Here is a 22,217-nt window from a genome sequence, read left to right as displayed (position 1 = left end):
TCAAGGCTGATTTGCATATAGCTGGGTCTAAACTGAGATGTCATAGTGGGCGAAAAATGATGAATAGGGATGTGACCCCAAGTGATCACCAGTGGTTAAATTAAGAAGTCCTCCATCACTTTGTTTTTTTGATGCCATCTCAAGAGAGGCATTGCACAAATTGTTGAACACAGAGGAACAATTTCAGCTACCATGGGAAAACAAGAGGAGGGACAAGGGCTTAATAGCAGAACCTGAGTTAGTATCAAGAATGTATGTATTAACTACTTCTATATTCAGTCGCTCAAAACAGTAGAATATAGACATTGTAGCAGGAAAGCACAAGAACTTAATTGTTCACATTTTCTATTATTTCATTAGCCACATCCACCATTTATACGTTTTTACCTAGCCCGGATTCTGCAAACCATTGCAAAGTGCCATTTGTGCCCACATTCTGTTCAGTAAGCAGGACAAGAATGTGGGTTTATTGAACAATGGGTGTATTTATATTTACTGCATTCTTTTGACTGGTTGGACATACCCCTCTGCATGTGTACTCTTGCTCTTTCTCCCTTTAAACTCCTTGCTTTTGTCTTATCATTGACAACATTTACTGATGAATGTTCACCCACATTTTCAACTTGGTTTAACATCCTGGATGACTGCATAGACTGCTTAGTTTCTTTAGCAATGGACACAATGTGCTCCACTGATGGATTTCTACATGGCAGTAACAGTCTCCTTTTCTCTTAGCCGTGACACACAATCTGCTCTCTCATCATTTAGTACACATAGTTCTTATAATTGCAGCAAGATGCTAACATTGTAAATCAGTACCATACTGCTCTATAGATGTGTGTGCTTGCTGACAGCACATTAAAAACTTTCATTCCTCCACCACTGATGTAGGTTCAGCTATAAAGTGATTTAATAAACATAATTCTGCTTCCTCACAAATATCAAGCAAAGACAGGTTCATCTTCATGCTCATATTTGAGCAGGTGATCTATGTTATGTTAAGTTATGTGGTGTTGTGTTATGTTATGTGGATTTGTGGAGAGCGCTCATCACCAAAGGGGTATCCAGATGCTGGAGTAGATGAGTAAGCCGATCACGCTCTTAGTTAAAAAGCCAGGTCTTCAGTTTCAGAATTTGTGAACGGATAGGGAGGTCCTGATGTGGTATGGCAGGTCGTTCCAGTATTTGGAAGCGGTGTAGGAAAAGGAGAATCCTCCTGACTTGCTATTGTGAATGCAGACTATTTGAGCTGGGTGGCGTGAGGCTGAGCGCAGTTATCTAGTGTGCTGGTGGAAGTTGTGGTGATGGTTGATGTAGGCAGGTCCAATGTTGTAGAGGGCTTTGTATGCATGAGTGAGTAGTCTGAATTGGCATCGCTACTGGATTGGTAGCCAGTGTAGCTGTCTAGGGTGGGGCGTGATGTGGGCATTGCAGGGTATGTTCAGGATGAGTCAAGCGGTGGTGTTCTGGGTGGTCTGGTGTCTTTGTATGAGTTGACTTGGTATGCCAGAGAAGAATGCATTGCAATAGTCTAGTCTGCTGGTGATGAGCAAGTCACTTCCTAGAGAAAGGAAAAGTATGACCAACATTCTTTGTGCGGAATATGTTTTACCATCACTGGCTGTTAAATAATTACAGAAAACCCTATACCAACTTCTCCATTTATTTTTAGGTTCACCAGGTGTTTCTTAGACAACAGAAGAAGCACTGAAACCTTGTATGTTATTCATGACAGCACCTATTCCTGATACATTTTAAAATTGACACACAACTGCTTGCTTTTCCATCGTCCTGAACTATATATGCGTTTGTGGTACCACTGTATTATCTTGAGGTGCAATGCATATAATTTCAGCACCAAAATATATGTAAATAATGACAATGTTGTTTGTTAAACTTGACATCCTGCTTGTTTGTCCTTTTGGAAAGAATATAAGTAATTGGAAAAAAAGGAAAACGATGACCTATTGTGTAAGGTACCTTTTGACTACAATTACTTGAAGGTTCCTGACCCTCTAGCCCTACTCCACACACATGCCAATGTTCTCTTACATCATTCACTCTTAGCTTTCCAGACACTAGCTCAGACATACAGGGAATGAGGAGAACCAGAATACTACATAGTTAATGCGTGAATAATTTGTGGTTGTGGAGTGTGTCGCACGGGGCCTCCAGAAGTCAAGGTGTCTTCCTGTCTTCATAAGCAATCGATAAACTTTCTTCATGGCTTGCAACAACAGATTGCTCACCAAGTCTACTAGTGAATCAACAGGATCTGTTGTATGCACAATGCATCCATTGTTCCAGTTTGAATATGCTTCATATCATACCAGGCCTTGCATGATCATTGGGTCCTCTGACCTTTGCAGCAGACTTCTACCAGCTCTACATGCCAATCTCAGGTTTCCTCCAGTAGGTAGTCACTTCAATAGATACATGAATGAATGTAAGAGCAACAATTTACCTAATTCGCTGATCCATATGGATATGTTTTCTGGAACTACTGCTGAAACCCAGAGAGGGGTAGGAGACGTTATGATGAAAATGAGGCAAAGCTGGGCTGGTTGTGTCCTCCAACACTCACCATGTCTAGGCAGCTGCAGGCGAATAAGCAGTGCTTAATTTGTAAAAGATTAAGCACTGGGACCCATCATTGCTCTCAGAAACCCCGAGTCGGAGCTATTGAATGTCGGCAGGCTGAATACCAGGGTTACTTAGTCTTGATTCCACCTCACACCTCTTTAATTCAACAGCAAACAATCCCTTTATCTCGTTGTTGTTTGTTCTGTCTTTCTCTCTTTGTCACAATTTTAACACCTTTCTCCCCCCTTGTGTCTTTTTACCTCTCTTGCTCAAGAAAAAATAAATCTTGTTCTCCAAAAATGAGTGCCGTGGGCCCCACCTGTAACCACTAGTTCAAAATAAGCACAGTGGGTGAGGTGTGGACACCCACAGACAGATCATTCGGTAGTTTGTTGGGGCGACAAGTCACTTCCCAAGAAAGAACATTGGGACCTGCCATTTTTTAAAATTTGGTACTGACTAACTACTTAAATAAATTGAGAGTGCCTCATTAAAAATTAATTAGCATTAATCTGAGGAATTCGATTTTCGATCATGATCGTATCGACCCGCCATTTTGTGCTCCGCCGCCATTTTGTGTTGCCCTCACTCAGGCAGCACAACGATCGAAGTCTTTTTCTGCTTTTCCTGCAATAGTGTAACAAAATAACCTTGTGCCTCTATTTACAAAAGCTGGTGTCGGAGACTGGCCGAGTACACTAATCCCTGTCTGGTTTTCCTAATCCCTGTCTCAACTATCTGTTGGTTCACACTATTCTCTTCTGATTTTATCTTATCGTCTGGCCTTCGCTGTCCTCTGCTCGTAGTCTCTTGTTTCACAACTGTCCTCCAACACACACAAACGTATCTCGCCACCTGCAAGTTAGTTGCAGATCAGTTAATGAATTAGCTCGTGGGGAGGATGACAAACACAGTTGGAGGAAAGGCTTCTTCGAGTCATCTGATACTTTGAATTCAAACCTTTCCTATTGGTTCTATCCTGTTTTCCAACTTTCCTTATTGGCTCTTTCTTGTATGTTCTGGGTGTGTATTTGGTTAATGTATATTTTACATGTGTGATATAAAAGATTGTGCGCCACGGAGTGAAGTGGCAGTCTCCTGAGAACCTACCTCGTGTACTTCTGGGACAACTGTACTAGCTGCAGCTAATAAATCTGATCTTTTACGCCGACAGAGTGTCCCCGTGTCTCTGTGTAGCTAAGCAGGAGAACCCAGGAGATTAAGGCGTTCCCTGCGCCGCCAGATCCAAAAGGTTCTGGTTCTTCAACTGGCGCCCAACGTGGGGCGGCTTCAGTGGTACCGGTTCTGCCCGAAGGTCGTGAGGAACCCCACAAGAAAATTCTGGAGGAATCGCGAGCCACGTCAAGCGACCCCTGTATGTCGAAAGTGGTCCGAAGGTCTTTTGCAGCGCGGTTACTCCTTCCTGACGGCTACTAACCACTGCTGCCCTGACTGCTGCCCTGCCTTGGCCCTTCCTTTGATGATGTATGGTAAGGCAAAATGATAGACGGGCCTCAGTTGGTGTAAGAAGACGTCCTTAGTTAAGTATTTCGTGGGTCGCGCCCACAATTTTTGTCCTTTGTTCCTTAGTGCCTTGGGTTCTTAGATTCGACTATTGCAATAGCCGAAGCCGAGGGTAAGTGCATTTGTGCTGCGTAAACTGAGTTTTACCCCCTTGAAGTTTGTGAACAGTCAGGTGAAATTACGAGATGCCTGGTCTGACTAAGTTTGGAAAACTTTGTTGCTTTGGTTGTAATAGGGATTCCCGGCTTGAGGACTCTTGTCCGATTCCTTCGGTTGGAACTCCCACATATGAGCTCTATTCTAAACATGGTGTTGGCCCCATTGCCTTCAACGAGGCATGGACCCGATACACGAAGAAAGATGGTGTTTTAAAATGGCCAGAAAATGGTAGCTTCGATTCTGATGTGGTAGATAATTTGGAAGCAGTTCTATTCAAAAGAAAAGCCCGGCCGGCAATGTTTGACTCTTTCCGCCTTTGGCGTAAGGAAGCCAAACAGAGAGAAATTAAACAAGCAAAACGAGATAAGAAAGCACAGGGTATGACAATTATACAGGCTGCCCAACAATTCATAGATGATGAAATTAATAATGCGATGGAAATTTCTGAAAGACAGCATCGTATGGCGATAGATAAATGTTATCCGGTGCTGCCTGTTTCCCCTTCCGATAACAAGAACGATTTAGAAGAAGATCCCCTAATGTCCCATTTATTGAGGTTGCCTCCGCCCTATGCATAAGGTACTAATGCACCCCAGTTGTTACAGCCTGTTCAGCTGCCAGCAGTACCTCCGCCTGTTCCAGCTCTTCCGCCTTTGCCCCTTTTGGTATCTCCACCTCTACCAGTTTTTCCTTCAACTTCAACTTCTTTGCCCTCATCTCCTGATCTTCGATCTCCTGTGCCTTCTGCTCCTCCTGCAATTACCGGTTCTCCTTCCACTAGTTCGCCTAATACCTTGTCCCCTATTCTTATGTCCAATTCTCCGTCTGTGCGTAAGCGTCTCACGGACACCGTTACTGGTATTCTATCTACTTTCTTTGAAGCTTTAAATGTGTCTCCGGCTTTTGCTCGAAGACAATCTCGTAGTCAGTTCCCAGATTCTGAAGAACGAGAAAGGTTGGACTCTCTCGCACGTAAATGGATCAAGAGGGGTCCCCAGTATAGTGTGCCTGATATTATGTCTACTTTCTCACAATGGAATGCGCCTACGCAAAGATATGTTTTTGATGTAATGTGCGATACTCTCATTAAAGAATGGGAGGATGTGAATTCGAGTCCGATCCCACAGGATCTGTTAGATGTTCAGACTGATTTCGACAAAGGACTTGTGGTGGGTTCTAAGGTTGAGAAAGCTGTAAGGACACTTATTTCCTTTAGATCCTTATTGTCCTCTCAGACTCTCCTTGATTCCGATCCGTCGGTTAGACTGACACTGAAAAATTATCCCATGAGAGAGGTTCCTCCAGTTTGGAAGGAAGAAGTTGCGGCTCAAGGTAATAATCCAGCTATTCCTGCTCATTTCCAACGTATATGGGTACATGTCCCTCGGAAACGATCTGAAGTTTTAGCTCTTAAGCAGACTCTACCGGATCCTCGTAAGAATCCTGCAGGTTATTATAAAGAATTATCACAGACGGTTGATGCTTGCATCATGAATCTAGCTGATATCGATATGTTGATGGGAAATGTCGTTCCGCAAGCATTATGGGCTAAGATTCGTAGAGAAGATCATGCTCAAGCATTAGGTGGTAATTGGGCTGCTATAATTGCCGCGGATGCAGCTCAAGTGGGTGGTGCTAAACCTGATGCTTTAGTTTCAGAACTCCCTGGTAGGATTATTACATTAATGAAAATGATGATGCCTGCCTTGAGAGTTAACTGGGATAAATTAGCAGCATGCAAACAGAAGAAAGATGAGAGTGTCTCTGATTTCTCTACTCGTTTCGAGGAGACATTTATTGATCACAGTGGTCAAGATATGGCTACAGAGGGTGGTCAGCGATTATTTGTGGACAAATTTGTATTTAATTTGCTTCCTGAGTTGTCACACAAATTGAAAGATTCTGAAAGTTCATGGGCTGTTTCTTCTTCTGCCCAGATATTAGCTACTGCACAATATTATGAAAATAGAGATAAAGAAGAAAGAGAAAAGCAAGAGAAAAAGACGAAAGAATTGAAAACAAAGGTTCTCTTGCAACAAGCTTATCCTCCTCGCTATGTTCAGCCTCAATTTCAACAGCCTCCGCAGTTTCAGAGGTTGTATCAAAAACCTGAACCATATATTCCGCGACCTTTGTTAGGACCTAATCAATGTGCCTATTGTAGAGAAGAAGGTCATTTTAAAAGTAGTTGTCCGGTTTTATTGCAACGCAATGGAGCACTATCTGCTCCACGAGGTCGTGGTGGCCTCCAGTCAGCAAACAGAGGTCGAGGTATGTCGACTCAAGAACAACATTCCCTTCCTCCTCCCAATTCCGTGAATTATTTTGATCAGCAGAATTTTAGGTCTACACAGTATTATAATGAGGATTGTTATGTTGAAGGCGAGAATGAAAGTCTTCATACTAACTAGGACAGCCATGGACAAAGTAAGGGAGTTGTGTCGATTCCAGTAGACCAGAATGAATCCTATGTTAATGTCACTACAATGGGTGTTTCAGAGCCATTTCTCCTAGATACTGGTGCGATGAGAAGTTCTATCATTCATTCCAAACTCCCTGGGGCACCTTTGTCTGGCTTAACGAATGTTTCTGTGGGATTTTCTGGTGCCCCTGTTCGTAATCCGGTTTCCTGCCCTTTGCCTATTTCAATTGGCCCTTATGATTTGGAAGCTTCACTTCTTTTGACGAATGGTTGCGGTGAAAATCTGTTGGGTTTGGATTTATTGAAAAGAATGCATGCTACGATATATTGTTCTCCTTCTGGTGTACATCTTACTTTAGGACAGAAACTGATTTCTCCAATGTATTTGTCCAAAGATCAGTTTCCACCTGAATTGCTTTCTCTTCCGTCGACACTTTGGGCCACGGGTCCGAACGATGTGGGTTGTCTGGAGATTCCACCTTATGTTGTCACTCTTAAGCCTAATGTTGAATTGCCACGTATTCCGCAGTATAGAATTTCTACTGAAGGAGAAAAAGCGCTTTTGGAAATCATTCATGATATGATTCAGAAGGGTGTGGTTGAGGAAACGAGAGGTAACATATGCAATAGTCCTAGTCTTCCTGTTCTTAAACGCACTGATCCTTCTCAGCCTCCTGTATATCGTTTCGTAATTGATCTCCGGGAGGTAAACAAAATTGTTGTACCACAATTTCCTGTAGTTCCAGATATCACTGCTTTGTTAACGATGATACCTTCCACAGCGACTTGGTTTTCTGTTATCGATCTAAAGAATGCCTTCTTTAGTATTCCCATTGCTGAAGAGAGTAGGGATATTTTTGGCTTCTCTCTTGGAGGCCAAAGCTTCCGGTTTAAGCGCGCACCTCAGGGCTATTGTGAAAGTCCCTCTATTTACAGTAAAGCTTTAAAATGTCATCTTGATGCTTTTCATTTGATGTCTGGTGCTGCTCTTATCCAATCCATGGATGACTTGTTGATTGCTGCTGATTCAAAAGATATTTGCAAAGATGTGACTGTTGCATTGTTACGCCATCTGTTTAATCTGAATCATAAGGTTTCACCTTCAAAACTACAATATGTTCGTCGAGAGGTTACCTACTTGGGTCATCTCCTATCAAAGGAGGGACGACGATTAACCCCAGAACGAATTCAGGCGATTGCGCAAATGTCTGTGCCATCCACACAAAGAGAGGTACGTGCTTTTCTGGGTATTACCTCTTATTGTAGGCAGTGGATCCCTAACTTTTCTCTATTGGCTAAACCTCTGTTGGCACTCTAATTGAAAGATACGCCACAGCCCCTTCCATGGACTGACGAATGTCAGAGGAGTTTCACTGACTTGCGTACTGCTCTGTGTTCTGCTCCTGTATTGGGTACTCCCGATTACAGTAAGCCTTTCACGCTCTACGTCTATGAAAGAGAAGGGTGTGCGATGTCAGTTTTAACGCAGCGATTTGGAGACAAACAGCGGCCATGTGCATATTTTTCGGCTACTTTAGACCCAGTAGCTAAAGCATTGCCTAGTTGTCTCAAAGCAACAGCAGCAGCAGCGATTTCTATTCGACAGTCTGCTGGAATAGTGTTAGATAACACACTTATTGTTATGGTGCCGCATGCAGTGGATACCTTATTAAACCGAACAAAAACGCAGCATCTTACGAGTGCTCGTTTGTCTGGATATGAGCTGACACTTTTGGCTAGTCACGTGCACATCAAACGATGTAATACTTTAAATCCAGCTACTTTGTTGCCTCTTCCAGTAGACAAAGATGACCAAGAACAACATGATTGTTTCCTCCGTACTGAGGAAGAGACAGAAGGGAGAATTGATCTGAAAGATACGCCGCTAGAAAATACGGATGGAATTCTATGGGTGGATGGTTCTTGTTTTAAGCTTCCTAATGGAGATACAGTTTCAGCCTATGCTGTTACTACCTTACATACAGTTGTGGAAACCGCACGTATCAGACACAATTCAGCTCAAGCAGCAGAACTGATAGCTTTAACGAGAGCATGTGTGTTGTCAAAAGGAAAGAGAGTAAATGTGTACACCGACGGCCAATACGCCTTTGGTGTAGCGTTTAATTTTGGGCGTCTTTGGAAAGAAAGGGGATTCCTCACTTCACATGGCACTAAAATACAACATGGTCAATTAGTGACTGATCTTCTTGAGTCACTTTCTTTGCCTGCCCAGATAGCAATTGTGAAGTGTAGTGCGCACAAAAAGATTACTGACGATGTTGGTCGAGGAAATGCATTTGCGGATGAAGTAGCGAAAAAGACAGCGAGAGATACTACAAGTCGAATGTATGTTGCGGGTCCTGCGAATTGGGTTAGAGAGAGAGGAATGTATGAGGATACAGTGGAAAGTGTAAGAGCGATTCAGAAAGAGGCTACAGAGAAAGAATTGAGCAAGTGGAAAGAAAGTACAGGAAGGTTGGATGAGATGGGATGTTGGGTGGAATTGTCTGAGCACCAACGTTGGCTGTTACCAGACGCCTATGTGCTGCCAGTAGTCACTATGGCGCATGGTCCAGCCCACCTAAGTGCAAAAGGTATATGCAAGCTTCTGGCTCCAGTGTGGCAAAATGAAGGAATCCCAAAGTGTGCAGACAATGTAGTGAAACATTGTATTGTTTGTTTGATGTACAATCCGGGAAAGGGAACCCCAACTCCAGCAGGTCGCTTTGCTGCTCCGACATATCCTTTTGAGGTGTTGCAGATCGATTATATTCATATGGAGCGATGCAACAACCTCAAATACGTTCTGGTGGTGGTATGCGCCTTTTCAAGATGGATAGAAGCATACCCTCTGAAAGACAACACAGCCTTATCCACAGCTAAAATGCCACTAAAAGAATTTTTCACCAGGTTTGGTTTCCGCGCATTGTCTGGAGTGACAATGGGAGCGAATTTGTGGGCCAAGTCATGCAAAAAGTTTGTGCGGGTCTTGGTATCAAGCAAAAGTTCCATGCGGCAAATCATCCACAGTCAGCGGGTTTAGTAGAATGTTACAACGGAACTATAAAGCTAAAACTAGCGAAAATTCAGGCTAGTACAGGACTTAATTAGCCCGATGCTTTACCATTGGCTCTTCTGTCCACCAGAACTGCAGTACACTCTCGTTTGGGACTTAGCCCTTACGAAATGGTTTTTGGACGCCTGGCTAATGTATGGGGAGTCCCTCGTCCTAAGAAATACTCAGACTTGCCATATCCAATGTTGATTGACTACTTGCATGACCTTACGACTAAATTGCGTGTTCTCCATCAACAGGTTCAGAGTGCTTTGCCGGAGGTTTCCACAGACCCAGGTCATTCCATTCGGCCAGGTGACTGGGTCTGCACAAAGAATTTCCAAAGGACGAAAAATTTGGAACCCAGGTGGAGAGAGCCCCGAATGGTTTTGCTCACCACGAGAACAGCAGTAAAAGTCGAAGGAAAGAAAAATTGGATTCACGGTGTGCATTGCAAGAAAGTGCCTTTGCCAGTTCCGTTCGATCAGTGGGTTCGTAGGGGTATTGGTGACTCTGAAAGTGAAAAGGTTCCACGATTCGTACCTTTTAGTGATGCACGCCTGAATGGAACATTGTCTGAGAAAGAGGACAACGACATTCTCCAGGAAGCAATACCATCACATCGTCGCTTGAATACGACCAATCCGCGAACATTGTTCCAAGACCAAACTACACCTGATAAAGAACACTATAACCTAAGGCCTAGACTAAAGAACACTTAAGATTTTCTTCTCTCCTATGTAGTATTCTGTCCCGGTTGCAAGGTCACGGTAGGAGTCTTAGTTACAACCTGAGTAGTGGCAATAGGCCTGCAGGACTTGCAGTGTCATAGGACGGCAGACAATCGTGACTAAGTGATTGAGGAAGATTGCCGTGAGCATCCACTTAGAAAGATGGAGACTACATTAGGCAAAAGAGAAAGTAAAGATAAAACGAATCATTGTAAAGAAATGTATAATCGTTGTGGTATTGCTTTATGTATTATTATATTATTGTGTATTCTTTTGGCGTGTATAAATTGGATTGTTATTGCTCTGCAGCAAAAAGTTGTCTCTCCTTATACCTCTTCGTCTTCTTCTACTGTCTCTCCACATCTATTTCATACACTTCCTCAACATGAACTCACTAGGAGAACTGAATATTATAATAACTCATTTGTCCAGTTGTTACATCAGCATCAATTAGTGATCAATACAACTGACTGTTGGGTGTGTGGAATTATGCCACATACCGTAGAAAAAGGAATGCCGTATTTAGTCCTTCCGTTCTCCTATGAAGGTTCTGCTTGGGCTTATTTTGTTATCTTCTCCAATGCCTATCAAAGCAAATTCTGACGATCCTTTAGTTCACGTATTGGTGGTCCGGATTTTAGTCATAGTTCATTGATAAAGGGAATGGTAGCTATGGCTAGAATCATGGAAAATAGTAAGATCTCTGTTGACGAAAGAAAAGCGTACACTAACTGGAACGTCACCCATTACGTCACTAGCTTTGGTGATAAAGTTAAACAAGGAAAATCTCCACCGATTTGGACTATACCACATCAGGGCAATTTCTGTTTACAGATAAATGGTCAGTCTGCTGACACCGTACAAAGAAATAGCTGTTCCCACACATACGTTTACTCCTCTCAGAATTCACCGCCTCTAGTACCATCTCAGGGTACATATTTCATCTGTTATAATAGGGCTTACACGTGGTTGCCAACTGGTTTTTCCGGTACCTGCTATATAGCTTTCCTTCTTCCCCCTACATACACCGCTTCTGCAAATCATTATCGAAACAGATATGGCAGAGGGATTATTAATTCCAAGGACACAGCAGGACAAGAGGGAGGAGATTTCCTCAAAGGATTTCTTCCTTTTTGGGGTCCAATGGCCAACAGCAGAAATATAAGGCAATTGGTTCGTGTTGTAGAAACCACCATAGACATCACTGTAGGAGCCTTAAGTAATATCACGGCAGAACTACAAGCAGATCGTCTTATGACTTTACAAAACCGAGTTGCCTTAGACTTTGTTCTTGCAGACCGTGGTGGAGTATGCAAATTGATCGGGTCAAGTTGCTGTATTTTCATACCTAATGACGCTCCAACAGTATACCAAGCTATCTCTAAGTTACATATAATCTCTGAGTCAATTCATCAAGACGAAGGAGATTGGTCATTATTGGAGTGGTTTTTGGGACTACTGTCCAAATGGGGTTGGAAGGTATTGACATTCCTTGGAGTAGTTTTAGCCATCGTATTCTCTTGTTGCCTTTGTATGCACTGTGGCCCCGCCATCTGCGACCTTTGTGCTACTATGTGCATCCCTAAACCCAAGTCACAAAGAGCAGAGAATATCAGAATGATGCTACAGCAACAGCTCGATGACCTTATGGCCATCAACATTGACTAAGATTAATGTGAGTCTGTGTATCTTGCCTGAGTTCTGGCAAAAGGAGGGTCTGAGGAACTTCGATTTTCGATCATGATCGTATCGACCCGCCATTTTGTGCTCCGCCGCCATTTTGTGTTGCCCTCACTCAGGCAGCACAACGATCGAAGTCCTTTTCTGCTTTTCCTGCAATAGTGTAACAAAATAACCTTGTGCCTCTATTTACAAAAGCTGGTGTCGGAGACTGGCCGAGTACACTAATCCCTGTCTGGTTTTCCTAATCCCTGTCTCAACTATCTGTTGGTTCACACTATTCTCTTCTGATTTTATCTTATTGTCTGGCCTTCGCTGTCCTCTGCTCGTATTCTCTTGTTTCACAACTGTCCTCCAACACACACAAACGTATCTCGCCACCTGCAAGTTAGTTGCAGATCAGTTAATGAATTAGCTCGTGGGGAGGATGACAAACACAGTTGGAGGAAAGGCTTCTTCGAGTCATCTGATACTTTGTTTCCAAACCTTTCCTATTGGTTCTAGCCTGTTTTCCAACTTTCCTTATTGGCTCTTTCTTGTATGTTCTGGGTGTGTATTTGGTTAATGTATATTTTACATATGTGCTATAAAAGTTTGTGCGCCACGGAGTGAAGTGGCAGTCTCCTGAGAACCTACCTCGTGTACTTCTGGGACAACTGTACTAGCTGCAGCTAATAAATCTGATCTTTTACGCCGACAGAGTGTCCCAGTGTCTCTGTGTAGCTAAGCAGGAGAACCCAGGAGATTAAGGCGTACCCTGCGCCGCCAGATCCAAAAGGTTCTGGTTCTTCAAATCCCTCAAATGAAGGTTGAAAGGTGAACTAAAAAATGCACATACTACATCTACCATAATGCTATGCGGTCTTGTTGAAGGTACACACGTGTGACAGGTTATGTGCTGCTGTGACTGAGTGTTACCACAATGTGTTTTTATTCATGTAAATAGTTGGTACTTCTTCCTAGTAATTCTGTGCTATTCATAACTACATTGATAGGTATGTACAAATTCTATAGATGTAACGCTTCAGATTTTTTGGATTCCAGAAAAGCAATCAAACGACTCCTCTGGCTGGCTTGCAAACTCATTTGTCATAAACAGGGCACGAGTTGGGGGTACACGCTGGTGGACGGAGTCCACCCACTTTTTCACAGGGTGAACGCCGTCCACCCTGCCAAGAATTTGGGCCCCAATGAATAATGTGCTGAACTCGTCCCGGTGTAATTTCCAAACACCGGGACACTTTCAGCAGCGCCTGCACGTTATCTGCTTTCCATCTGCAACAAGCAACAACGTGCATTCTTATTTAAGACTCCTGCTGGGCCCATAACAAGGGCTGAATTTGAGGGGTCATCAGGTCTCCTTTTGTCAGTCTCTTGGCTGGGCAAAAAGAACAATTGATGGACAGAATGTAGAACAATGTCATACATTCACCCCACTACAGAGATCTGGGCCTAAATCCATCGTTTTTTTGCTCGCCATTCCAGTTTGTACCCAGCCATATGCACATCAGTCTGGACCCTGTGCCCAATGGGAACAGTCCAACCCGAACTGCCAGGCCAGGTCCTCCCTGGACTGGAAACAAGCATCCTAGGACCGGTTTCGGGCTTTCAGCCCTCATCAGCCATGATAGCTTGACTCAAGTGGCATGGAGATCACCGGACCCACGTCTGGGCATCCCTGTCCCACTCTGGGTGACAAATGCAAAAAGAACAATTGATGGACAGAAGGCAGAACAATGTCATACATTCACCCCAGTCCAGAGATCTGGGCCTAAATCCATTGTTTTTTGCTCACCATGCCATTCCAGTTTGGATCCAGCCATATGCAAATCAGTCTTGACCCTCATCAGCCAGGATAGCTTGACCATGTCACTGGGGTCAAGCTATCATGGCTGATGAGGGCTGAAAGCCCGAAACCGGTCCTTGGATGCTTGTTTCCAGTCCAGGGAGGACCTGGCATGGCAGTTTGGGCTGCACTGTTCCCATTGGGCGCAGGCGTTGAAATAATTTAAGTACCACTATTTTTTCTTGTATAGCTCTACCCATTCTAACGCAGGGTGTCAGAGCGCTTTACAGCAACACGTGCATATTACATGTACAATAAATTATATACGTTTCTAAATGAATGTACAGAATGTGTTACATAAAACTGGGAGATTGCAAGGTATAGAAGTCAATATCACCTTCGATAGCTCACTGTGCTATTGTCCTCGCAATGCGCTCAAACGTACACATGATAGACCTGCTAAACATATATGTGAGGGCTTTAGATCTGATGTCACTTCTTGTGATGCCACTTCCTGTAAAGTCGTGGCTTGTGTTGCCACTTTCTATTATATCAATTCCTGTCAGGCCATGTGTGATGTCACTCGCATACCGCCAAACTAGGTCAGTCCCCCCACTTCTTTTTTTAGGACTTTTGCCCTGGTCAGAAACATAACTACATTGATAGGCATGTACAAATTCTGTCATATAATTCCATCGTCGCTTGTGATGATCACACACGACTTGAACTCATCTGACTTGATTTCTTCTTCAAGACAATCTCGTCACGCGCTCCTGTGCGGTATTCCTTTGTATCCCTGCGCGCTCGCGCCTTGCCGAAGGTGTCCCGCCAACAGATGTGCCTGCCACATCTCATCTCGGGCTTCAAGAGCAGCTCAGTGAGATTAATGAACCCCTTGATGAGGAGACGAGTGGCGCTTCATTAAAAGTGATGGTGAGGAGACAGAAAGCGTTTTTTGTTCCTCTCGCTCGGGGCGCGCGCCATCTGTCCCGGCGAAGGGGAAAGCAGGTAAAATACAATTTCGGTGCATGCACCGCAATTAACAAAGCCAGCTGAGCCGCCGGCACTTCAGGGGAAAAGCTGTGGTAACATCTGAGAGCAAGGAAAAATATTTCAGAACCAAGCAGATAAGAAAACTGCGAATGGAACCCAGCACCCAGCAGCCCCACACCGAGCTGATTGCAAACACCCTGCTCGTTTCAATGGGACGCGTGTTTCTGGATGTCATGCCTGTAGCTGCAGAGGCATACATAATGCAGACAAGTAAGCCCATATTTTATTAGAAGTGGCACAGCGGCTAGCCTGCGGGGGCATGTTGCAGCAAAATGCATGTCTAGTTCCCGAAAACTCCATCACTCATTCTATATTCCACAAAAACACAGCTGGAAAAAATCGTCATATTTCGTGGCTCTCTAGAACTGAAATCTTTGTGTGGGACGAGTCCTCAAGAATCTTGTGTGATATTTCACACCACCTGTACCACGGTTAAGTAATCGTCAATGTGCTTGTATGAGGCAGTAGCTGGTGTGCTACTTTTTGCAGGGTCTGAGATTTCTGGGCCGGATTTGAAAAAGTTGTGATAATAAGGTCTGAAATCAATACCTATGGATTGACGTCTACCTTTGAGGTTAATTGTAACTTTTTTTTTATTAATTCTCAAAAGAATTCGGGTGTGCTTTTGGAATTCTGAGACTCGTACATTTCGAAAAGTACTCACGCATAAACATTGACGTATACAAATACAGCAGAGGCTACATTTATAAACTGGTTTTTCTCTCCATTCGAAAAATATGAACAATTCCTTTTCTAGAGCGCCACTATTTTGATGGCGTCCCCTCCCGATTCCGACCCCAAAACACATTTATCCCTGCCCTTAACATGACCAAATATACCAGGGGCCGTATTACACAAGTACCCCTGGGGGGCAAAGGACGTTTGCGCCTGCTTTGCACGCCACAGGGGCCCTTTTGGTATTACAGAAGGGGCCGTAGACGCTTGTGCGTCCCCTTCTGTAATACCGATAGCGCTGGCGACAGGGCCGGACTGGGAACCACAACTGGCCCTGGCAAAGTGCTCAGCCGGCCCCCGGGGGTTGGGGGTGCCGCCGAGCTCTTTGCCAGGGCCAGTTTTCGGCCGATTTTGTTACAGGGCCGTTTTTGCAGCTATGCTGCACAAACGGCCCTGTAACAAAAATGGCCCCCAGGGGCCCAAAACCGGCCCCCACCCGTGCGGCCCACCGGGGGATTGCCCGATGCCCGCTATGGCCAGTCCGGCCCTGGCTGGCGAACATAAAGTGCCAGCGTTATCATCAGAGGGTGTTCCCTCATTTACCGTGCAAATGAGGGAATCCCTTTGCCTCGGTGCCCCTGCCATATTACAGACACAGAGGCAAAGAAGCTGTCAGGAGGCGCACTGACAGTGTGCCACCTGTCAGTGTGCCTCCTGATGGCAGCCCTCTGGAGGAGGGCGAAAGGGGGTCCCATGGCCACCCCAGACATCCCATTGCTGGCAGGTGCAGTCACTCGCTGCACCCGACTGCTAGGGGATCTCTAAATCCCCTTAAAGGTGGAAGCGGTGTGCCGCCTGCACTATGAAACATGGAGTGGCTACAAAGCAGCCGCTCCTCTGTTTTTCACATGAATGCGCTACCCCCAAGGCAGAGAGAATTATGCGGCTGCCCTAGGGTCAGCACATTTGTCCTAATACTGTGCATATTCCTTGTTTGCGCAAGGTGCACCTTTTAAAAGGTGCGCCCGGCACAAACAAGGACAATTTGCCGTATGTAGGATACGGACCCCTAATTCAAGTTTTTGCCAGCTTTTAATGGAGGGCTGACTCAGTAATGCCCACAAGCTGGCCCCTGGGAGCAAATTTGCTATCATGAAATTGCAATATTTTGGCAGAAGTTCCATATGAGCAAATCCCATCATTCCTTATTCTTTGGTTTAGGGTTGTGATTTTCCCTAATAAATGTATTTATTTGCATACTTAAATTCTGCAAATAGCTTTGTAAATCACGCCCTATATCTTGTTCCAGGGTTCTACCTGGTCCACCTTGTATTTCCTATGGTGGGTCTGTGCGAGGGCTTTAGATATGATATTTGCTGAGCACAATAACCTAGCTGAATATGTTGGTTCTGATGGGTGCTTAAATGTGGGTAGGTTGTGTACTGTATTTGATTTTTATTGCTGATATCACATATAAATGGAGTCTCAAAGAAGCTTCTAGGTTAGTGGTCTTCAAACATTTTAATGACGAACCCACCCCGACCCACCCTGTGACAAATTGTTTTTACTGGGCCTTACTCAGAATTTTTCACAATTATTCTATTCAATTAGCAATATTTAAATATGTCTAGACTTATTTAAACATTGCAGTTCCTTTTACTGTTTTAAAAATGCAATAAAATGCATGATTGCCAAACACACTATTCCGGTCAGGCAGACCTTATTAACGCGTACAAGTATCCACAGTGTGATGATTAGAAGTGGGGTGGGGGTTTTGAGGAATATTTGGAGTTCCTTCCCTTTTAGCACATACCCCTGATGGAGCAAGGACTCGTATATAAGAGACTTGCTCGGATGCAATCCTCTCAAAATAACTTGTAATACCGTAAAAATTATGTTTGTACATACTAACATTCCTTACAGTTCATACATTTAAGCTTAGGGGAAGCTTGCATATGTGTCGTACTAACAAGTAACCCGAGTGTGACTTAAACTGTCTGCTAACGCAGAATTCTGTACTGCGCATGCATCAACTACATCTATGCAGTAATGACGAGTTTTTGCTTGAGGGGAAATCTTTGCAGCCGCGCAATCGCTTCTAAGATGGCTGCTTGGAACTCACACGTTAGAGCGCATGCTTTTGCTGAAACTAAACCATGCAACTTTATTAAAATGCTAATGCGAAAGATTTTTATAAGTAAATGGGATTAAAGTAGAGATAGGTGGTATACAGTGAAATCATTTTATTTGATTTCTAACATGTTTCTTTGACTCTTTCTATTTAGTTCGTATTTGGGCCTCAGAGCGATACTAAAGTCCATATACCATTTGATACACTACGCACGCGCACTCGTAACCCGCCAGGAATCATGATGATGTTCTTGAACCACAGCCAAGGCCACGATCACAACATGCAGTAGGCATCCTGAATGATGAATGAGAAAATTATTAAATGTATACTTTTTATTGATAAAAATGTGAAATGCGAGTAGGAAATAAAGCTTGGGAAAATAAATTAAGGGGCGGGAACGCTGAACAATAGACTAAAGAAAATTATTAAAACTTAGCATGGTGTGATGATCATCCCCCCTTTCCTGTTTAATCAGAAATAGGAGTTTCATACATTTGAAACATTTAGGGGTGGTACATGCCATTAGAAGGGTATAATTGAGGTAGTTTAGTTAGTTAGTTATGCTCGTACTGCCAAGATGCTAAGAGACCGGGGTGCTGTCCGAGAACTGAATAAATGCTGAAGAAGAATCGATTTTGCAGACTTAGAATTTGAGCCAATTAATTAGAAGAAGATCGTGGAAGAATTGTGGCGGCACATAATAGAAGAAGATTGCGGAAGAATCGAGGAGGAAGATAGTGCCAGAGAGGAGTGCGACGCAGGCTTCGTATCTAAAAGAGGTCATCTATCCTGTCCCTGAATCCTGTCCTGAACCTTTGTCACCTGATCTGTCCCAGGGGACCCTTACCAGCTCCTTGGCCAAGGGGTTGTTTTCCACACCATCCTAGGTAACTATAAATCTGTGTAGTATGTCATTGTATTGCTCTCTCTGTTTCTCCCTATTCACGTACTATCATCATAACATTGTTTAATGATTTTTCTGACTTAAAATTTGATTCCCTTCTTCGGAGAAAACGGTGTACAAATTGTATTTGGGTTCTTGGATCACATGAATTTAACTAGATAAACATTTAAAACTCTCCCGAGTCTGTGGTTATTTAAAAGATTCTATTCTATGTCCATTTTTACTTACAATAGTTAACTAAAAGGTCCATTGACCAGAGGAAAGAACATTCAGTCAGAAAGGTTTGGTTAGAAATAATAAGGTAAATTCATCATACAGGTATTGGAACAACAAATTGACCCCAGCGGTACTTTACCAGCTCATGTGTCTGCGTGTTTAATGGGCCCAGGTGAGTATGTGGTTTGTGAGTATCTCTAGCTGATAACCCACTGGATCACCCCCAGCTAGGATATAAAGGACGAAATATGTTAGTGATGGCCCATTACAGAGCAGCTTACTGCCGCTCAATTTTTTCAACTTAAAACAAAGCACTGTTATCAGCATAATGCTTCTTTTGGCCAGAGCCTGGTGCTCCCCTGGAATCACTTGAGCCCTCTAGGGCGGCCCGCCCGAGGTTTGAAGATAGCATACAACTAAATTAAACACTAAACCAGTGAAGGACAGGTGGTAAATTAGTAGTCCTTGATAATATAATTTAGTCGTGCATATTCTTTTAGATTTCAAGAATGTTCAGTGTTTCACAAAAAGACTTGGAAGTCCAGTCCATGATTTTGAAAAAATGTCTAATTTATTAGTAACATGGACTAAGTTTATGACATACTCTTGAGAAAGTGGTTATTGTTTAAGTTTCTACACTTCAAAACTGCGCCCCAGATCTTGTGCCTAAAACGTAGCATTTATTTCCCACCAACGCCGCCCGACTGCCTGCGGTGCTATGACGACCACTGAGATATTCTTCACATGCTTAGAGCTGCCCTCGCTTTGCCCTCTATTGGTCTGAGATAGTGTGCATGTTGACAGAGGCTATGGAGCGATCCTTGACCCCATTGCCTAGGCTCTGCGTGTTGGGCCAAGCATAAAGTCACTAATAGGTTTATTGACCTGGCTCTAGCACTTGCCAAACGCCAGATTACGATGCACTGGAAATGACCTGAGGAGCCCAGGTCCAGGGATGGAGTGCGGATGTGCTACTCTGGGCTGCCTGGGAGGGAGCGGTGCTATTGTGAAAGGTGCATCAGGGCGGGAGGCCCATAGAGTTTCACGCAAGCATGGGACACAATTCTGTCTAACTTCCAGTGGGGCGGGGATGAGAGCGATGGAGATTTTTTTTTGTTGCAGATTTATATAGTGTAAACTTGACCCGATGGTATTGGAGTGCTTTACTCGAGCACCAGTTACGTTACACAAGGACACATTCATTTTTTTGGTAGACACGGGTAGATTAAGGAATTTGCCCAGAATCACAGGATGTGGAGTCGACCCCAAGGCTCGAACCTTGGTTTCCCAGCTCCAAAGTTGGCAGTCTAGCCGTAAGACCACTGGTTAAGGCGCCCACTGAGGTAGAAACCCTTGGTGAGGGGCTTAATAGCCGAGGTTTGGCCCTACTTATCGCCCCTGCTGTTTTCACTACTTTTGCGGGCACCAGGTAGTGTTTGACTGGCATGGACTGCTTGGGGGAATAGTTTACCCAAGTTCTAATCCACTGGCTTGCTTTGGGAGAGGGGGAAGGGGAGAGCAGAGGCGGAGCAAGAGTGGGAGGGGGACTAGGGGTGTGGTCTGCCTCAGGCGGCACAAGTTTTGGGGGCGGCGGACCTCCTCCCCACTCTTACCTGCTGCCGTCAAGGGGCAGAAAACGCGGGGATGTCCCACCACCTCCCTCACTTACCTGTGGCCATCGCAGGGCAGCAAACGGCCCAACCACCCCCTGCAGCAAAAGGTATAGCTACCGCACTGGGGGTAAGACACCGTGGGGGGCTGGGGGGAGTGTGGGGAGTTTGTGATTTGTCTGGTCGAACAGTGTTTTGATTGTTCCATGAGAGACAATGCCTGGCGACCCTGGATACGTCTCTTTAGAGCAGTGTACTGCCTGGGTATGTTTACTAGTCATAGTGGGATATGCACAACCACACTACATCTGTTTTGCTCTGTATTTGAACAAGATATGCCTCTGCTTTCAGACTACAATGTCAATTGTACTGTTACTGTGTCACGATATGACGAGATATTGATAATGATAATAAAATTCTGTTTTAAAAAAAGTATCTACATTTCAAAAACGATATACTTCAACAAAAAATGTAAATTCAAACTACAGTTGAAGAAAAATATTAAAAATTAACTAATTACCAAAAACGTTAGAAAATGGAGAAAACGGAATATTACCTAATTACCAAAAACGTTAGAAAATGGAGAAAACTGAATATTACCTAATTACCAAAAACGTTGAGAAACTGGAAAAAACGGGTAAATATAAGTTTAACTGTTTTAAATTAAATTCATTTGAGGTGAACCGTTAGCACAAAAATCAAGGAGAACCAATGCCTGTCTATCTGGAGCAGGGAAATGTCAATGTCACGACACCTCTTTTTCCTGAAACTTGGCCAAAATGTTAGGCAAGGTCAGAAGTGGATAAGATCGGTCTGGATTTGGTTATTAGGCCAAGAGGGAAAATACCTTCACAAATATTCTTGGAGCTAAGTCCACATCAGGGGTACTTGCCTCAAGGAAAGCGATAAAAGGGACTTCGTGGAGATAAGGTGAAATACCTTCCCATCAGGAAATGCTCAGAATGGCATAAGGGCAAATCTAGTGGCTAAAGCAGGGTTTTGAGTTACTGAATGATATGAATAAGTGCCATACGTGCAATGTTCAGTGGTGGATATCAGAGAGCGCAAACATCTTCAGAAAGCGGTAGTTGCATTAGAGGACAAGAGGACACAGATGGCCTCAGATCAAGATTGCAGGAGACTTCTGGAAGCTCTCCCTGAAAAGTATTTGGGTCTGTGGAAAAGCACAGAGCAGGACTTGGTGCAGTGGATGCAGAGAACACACACTGTTGTTCAGGTCAGCTCAGGGGATTGTGCTGGCCAGGTTTAGTGCTACTTAATATTGAACTTGGGGCTTGTGGTTTTTGTCCTGCAAACGTGGGTCTGTGGATTTGGAATCCCACAAACTTAGCATCTCATTTATAGGAGGGTGGTAATATTGGGGAAAAAAGGTGGAAGTTTAGCTTGTCCACCTGTGCGTTTCCCCGCCTCATCTAGAATATAAGGAAAAGGAGGAGGTAGGTCTCATAACAGAGGGTTCATGGTAGTGAATCCTACACTTCTACTACTTATCCCAGGAGGTTGCATTCCTTCTTTTCCAAAAAGAACTGCAAGATTTAAGAGCAAATTGGCATTTTCAGAGGAAAAATCCCTATGTTCATGAGAGCATTTTTCAAGTCTTTTGGAACCACTCCTAATGTTTGATTGTTGGGGCTTAATTCAGCAGCCCATGTGAGACATTTGGTTTG

At 43.9% G+C, this 22,217-nt stretch overlaps 1 long non-coding RNA gene across 1 annotated transcript in view; it reads right to left on the bottom strand.

The window, feature by feature from the left end:
• Positions 1-2,470: 2,470 nt before the first annotated feature.
• Positions 2,471-22,217, bottom strand: part of LOC146830984 (uncharacterized) — a 41,471-nt gene continuing 21,724 nt past the window's right edge. Inside the window, exon 3 of the long non-coding RNA XR_014961219.1 lies at positions 2,471-2,597. This is a non-coding gene — a long non-coding RNA (uncharacterized LOC146830984). The remainder of the gene's footprint in view (positions 2,598-22,217) is intronic.

Source organism: Triturus cristatus, chromosome 5_1 (genome assembly GCF_964204655.1).
Source record: "Triturus cristatus chromosome 5_1, aTriCri1.1, whole genome shotgun sequence".
Classification (NCBI taxonomy): Eukaryota; Metazoa; Chordata; class Amphibia; order Caudata; family Salamandridae; genus Triturus; species Triturus cristatus.
The sequence above is the reverse complement of the archived record's forward strand: the minus strand, read 5'-3'. Positions and strand labels throughout refer to the sequence as shown.